Genomic DNA, 6,000 nt, shown 5'->3' on the forward strand with positions numbered 1-6,000 from the left:
ATATGTGGAGTCTGAGGAACATCTTACTGTATGTACATATGTGGAGTCTGAGGCACATCTTACTGTATGTACATATGTGGAGTCTGAGGCACATCCTTACTGTATGTACATATGTGGAGTCTGAGGCACATCTTACTGTATGTACATATGTGGAGTCTGAGACACATCCTTACTGTATGTACATATGTGGAGTCTGAGACACATCCTTACTGTATGTACATATGTGGAGTCTGAGGCACATCTTACTGTATGTACATATGTGGAGTCTGAGGCACATCTTACTGTATGTACATATGTGGAGTCTGAGGAACATCCTTACTGTATGTACATATGTGGAGTCTGAGGCACATCCTTACTGTATGTACATATGTGGAGTCTGAGACACATCCTTACTGTATGTACATATGTGGAGTCTGAGACACATCCTTACTGTATGTACATATGTGGAGTCTGAGGCACATCCTTACTGTATGTACATATGTGGAGTCTGAGACACATCCTTACTGTATGTACATATGTGGAGTCTGAGGCACATCCTTACTGTATGTACATATGTGGAGTCTGAGGCACATCCTTACTGTATGTACATATGTGGAGTCTGAGGAACATCTTACTGTATGTACATATGTGGAGTCTGAGGCACATCTTACTGTATGTACATATGTGGAGTCTGAGGCACATCCTTACTGTATGTACATATGTGGAGTCTGAGACACATCCTTACTGTATGTACATATGTGGAGTCTGAGACACATCTTACTGTATGTACATATGTGGAGTCTGAGACACATCCTTACTGTATGTACATATGTGGAGTCTGAGGCACATCCTTACTGTATGTACATATGTGGAGTCTGAGGCACATCCTTACTGTATGTACATATGTGGAGTCTGAGGCACATCCTTACTGTATGTACATATGTGGAGTCTGAGGCACATCCTTACTGTATGTACATATGTGGAGTCTGAGGCACATCCTTACTGTATGTACATATGTGGAGTCTGAGGCACATCCTTACTGTATGTACATATGTGGAGTCTGAGGAACATCTTACTGTATGTACATATGTGGAGTCTGAGGAACATCCTTACTGTATGTACATATGTGGAGTCTGAGGCACATCCTTACTGTATGTACATATGTGGAGTCTGAGGAACATCTTACTGTATGTACATATGTGGAGTCTGAGGCACATCTTACTGTATGTACATATGTGGAGTCTGAGGCACATCCTTACTGTATGTACATATGTGGAGTCTGAGGAACATCTTACTGTATGTACATATGTGGAGTCTGAGGCACATCCTTACTGTATGTACATATGTGGAGTCTGAGACACATCCTTACTGTATGTACATATGTGGAGTCTGAGGCACATCCTTACTGTATGTACATATGTGGAGTCTGAGGCACATCCTTACTGTATGTACATATGTGGAGTCTGAGGCACATCTTACTGTATGTACATATGTGGAGTCTGAGACACATCCTTACTGTATGTACATATGTGGAGTCTGAGGCACATCCTTACTGTATGTACATATGTGGAGTCTGAGGCACATCCTTACTGTATGTACATATGTGGAGTCTGAGGCACATCCTTACTGTATGTACATATGTGGAGTCTGAGGCACATCCTTACTGTATGTACATATGTGGAGTCTGAGGAACATCTTACTGTATGTACATATGTGGAGTCTGAGGCACATCTTACTGTATGTACATATGTGGAGTCTGAGGCACATCCTTACTGTATGTACATATGTGGAGTCTGAGGAACATCTTACTGTATGTACATATGTGGAGTCTGAGGCACATCCTTACTGTATGTACATATGTGGAGTCTGAGACACATCCTTACTGTATGTACATATGTGGAGTCTGAGGCACATCCTTACTGTATGTACATATGTGGAGTCTGAGGCACATCCTTACTGTATGTACATATGTGGAGTCTGAGGCACATCTTACTGTATGTACATATGTGGAGTCTGAGGCACATCTTACTGTATGTACATATGTGGAGTCTGAGGCACATCTTACTGTATGTACATATGTGGAGTCTGAGACACATCCTTACTGTATGTACATATGTGGAGTCTGAGACACATCCTTACTGTATGTACATATGTGGAGTCTGAGGAACATCCTTACTGTATGTACATATGTGGAGTCTGAGACACATCTTACTGTATGTACATATGTGGAGTCTGAGAAACATCCTTACTGTGTGTACATATGTGGAGTCTGAGACACATCCTTACTGTATGTACATATGTGGAGTCTGAGGAACATCCTTACTGTGTGTACATATGTGGAGTCTGAGGAACATCCTTACTGTATGCACATACATGTAGTGTAGAGATCACGCTCACTGTATGCACATACATGTAGTGTAGAGATCACGCTCACTGTATGCACATATATGTAGTGTAGAGATCACGCTCACTGTGTGCACATATATGTAGTGTAGAGATCACGCTCACTGTATGCGTATACATGTAGTGTAGAGATCACGCTCACTGTATGCACATACATGTAGTGTAGAGATCACGCTCACTGTATGCACATACATGTAGTGTAGAGATCACGCTCGCTGTATGCACATACATGTAGTGTAGAGATCACGCTCGCTGTATGCACATACATGTAGTGTAGAGATCACGCTCGCTGTATGCACATACATGTAGTGTAGAGATCACGCTCGCTGTGTGCACATACATGTAGTGTAGAGATCGCGCTCGCTGTATGCACATGTAGTGTAGAGATCACGCTCACTGTATGCACATACATGTAGTGTAGAGATCACGCTCACTGTATGCACATACATGTAGTGTAGAGATCACGCTCACTGTATGCACATACATGTAGTGTAGAGATCACGCTCGCTGTGTGCACATACATGTAGTGTAGAGATCGCGCTCGCTGTATGCACATGTAGTGTAGAGATCACGCTCACTGTATGCACATACATGTAGTGTAGAGATCACGCTCACTGTATGCACATACATGTAGTGTAGAGATCACGCTCACTGTATGCACATACATGTAGTGTAGAGATCACGCTCACTGTATGCACATACATGTAGTGTAGAGATCGCGCTCGCTGTATGCACATGTAGTGTAGAGATCACGCTCACTGTATGCACATACATGTAGTGTAGAGATCACGCTCACTGTATGCACATACATGTAGTGTAGAGATCGCGCTCGCTGTATGCACATACGTGTAGTGTAGAGATCGCGCTCACTGTATGCACATACATGTAGTGTAGAGATCACGCTCACTGTATGCACATACATGTAGTGTAGAGATCACGCTCGCTGTATGCACATACATGTAGTGTAGAGATCACGCTCGCTGTATGCACATACATGTAGTGTAGAGATCACGCTCACCGTATGCATATACATGTAGTGTAGAGATCACGCTCACTGTGTTCACATACATGTAGTGTAGAGATCACGCTCACTGTGTTCACATACATGTAGTGTAGAGATCACGCTCACTGTGTTCACATACATGTAGTGTAGAGATCATGCTCACTGTATGTACATACATGTAGTGTAGAGATCACGCTCACTGTATGCACATACATGTAGTGTAGAGATCATGCTCGCCGTATGCACATGTAGTGTAGAGATCACGCTCACTGTGTTCACATACATGTAGTGTAGAGATCACGCTCACTGTGTTCACATACATGTAGTGTAGAGATCACGCTCACTGTGTTCACATACATGTAGTGTAGAGATCACGCTCACTGTATGTACATACATGTAGTGTAGAGATCACGCTCACTGTATGCACATACATGTAGTGTAGAGATCATGCTCGCTGTATGCACATACATGTAGTGTAGAGATCACGCTCACCGTATGCACATACATGTAGTGTAGAGATCACGCTCACTGTATGCACATACATGTAGTGTAGAGATCATGCTCGCTGTATGCACATACATGTAGTGTAGAGATCACACTTACTGTATGCACATGCTGTCAGTGACAGGTCTGCATGTAGCGATACCCTCTGACCGCTGTACCAGGCAGACATGACACAGCCCTTAGCTGGGCACTGAATGTATCTGGCTGCCGCTCCTCTACCAGCCCCTGGTGTGGGCAGCGTACAGCAGATTCAGCCTGAATACGCCCTGTCACCCCATTCCTCCAACACCATGCTGTGGCAGACTGGCCTGAAGAGCTCACAGTCCCTCATGGCATAAGTTAAGTTTACTATTTTTTTCCAAAACATTTTCCAATTTTATGAGACTTACAAGTTATTAATCCCAGGTCTGTTGCATTGAAAAATATAATTGATGGTTTCCCTGGCAGGTTACTAACCTTAAATACATTTACTGACTGCAAGAAGATAGTAACATTTCTGTCTGTCAGTAAGAAAATAAGAGACACCAGTAAGAATCTGACCCTTTCTCCTTACTTAGAGTCAATGAACATTACACCCTCTGTCACACGATCTATACAATAAACAACATCAAGTTCCCAACTATCATTCAGGTACTTTTGCTAAGATTTTACGATTTGTGCACCTTGAAATATCTTACAATTATTGTCTTTTTGTAGAATGTACTAAATACATGATAACTGGAATCTGATTGGTTGCTATAGGCAACATCCCCACTTTTCAAACCCACCAGAAACTCGCAGCTTGATACATTTCCCCCCTGGTGTGATAACAATCTGGTCCTGATTTTTCCACGTCCTTCCCATTACACTGACCTGGGCTAACAGTTACCTGATGTGTAACCAGTTATTAATTCAACCCAGATTGTTGCATTTGGGAAGTAAGGAGGAAAACAGATGCAGACTGTTCTCACACTGGGAAAATGGGTCTGATTGGCGGATATGTATGGTTCAGGAATTGGGGCTGTATAATGTGCTAGACACAGTTTTCGTTTTGTCACATCCCTTACATGGTATTACAGCAGGGATGTACTTGAAAAGTCTACAGTGAAACCACTTACAGTCATAATGTCTACGTGTTCAGAAGGTCGACACAGTTAAAATGTAGACATGTAAAATGTCGACAGTCAAAATGTCAACATAAATCACTGGATTTAAAACGGCAATACATGAAAATAAAAAAATAAATGGCGTACCCCTCCCCAAACAGCTTACCCAACTCTAGTGCTGACAGCCTAGGCTGGTACTAACACAATTGGGAGGACAAAAAGTGTAGGGTCCTAACGATTTTTATATTTCCATCACTAGGCTTTGCCAGCCGGGACTGGTGGGACTCCATAATGCCAAACAGCCTCAGGCCAGTCAGCTGAAATCCCTAGGGAGATCGGTTCTGTCCAAAAACCATGCCCCCCCCCCCCCCCTATTGGTACCCAGCCCAGTGGCACTAGGGTTCTTCCCACCCCCCTTGGCACCAGGTGTGGGGTAATAATAATTTGTTAGTGAAAATGCATTTTGTACCTGGTTCATGCCATTAAGTGTCTGGGCATGCTGGCGCTTGTAGTACTACAACCACCAGCATACCCATGGCTGCCAGGGCATGTTGGCACTTGGCGAACCGCTGGGACTTGTAGCTGCTTTATAGTATGACTGAACTAGGTATAGACAAAGAATCCCATCAATCAAACTAAAATCAAATTAAAAACATTTCTTAGTAACAGTATTTAAAAATATATAAATCCCACAATCAAAGCCATTTTTGCCTTCATCTGCGGTCCGGAGCGTTTGTGGCGCAGACGCCTCTTTTGGACGTCATCGGCTTTATTTACTTGTGTTCTTTCATCACCTTCGGAGTCACTGGCATTTTCCTAGCGCTAGTGGGCGACCAGCCTAAAGGTGGTTTTTTAATAAGGAGCTCACAGTATAAGTTGTAAAAATCTCGGTGTGATAACGCAAGAATATTAAATAAAAATACAAACTACTTCTAGTAGTAATATATGTCGTCTAATAATCCATTAGGTTGGATGATCCTAAGATAATTAGTTTCAAATAAAATCCAGTACAAGAGATAATCCACT

The sequence above is a fragment of the Mixophyes fleayi genome, chromosome 7 (genome assembly GCF_038048845.1).
Source record: "Mixophyes fleayi isolate aMixFle1 chromosome 7, aMixFle1.hap1, whole genome shotgun sequence".
NCBI lineage: Eukaryota > Metazoa > Chordata > Amphibia > Anura > Limnodynastidae > Mixophyes > Mixophyes fleayi.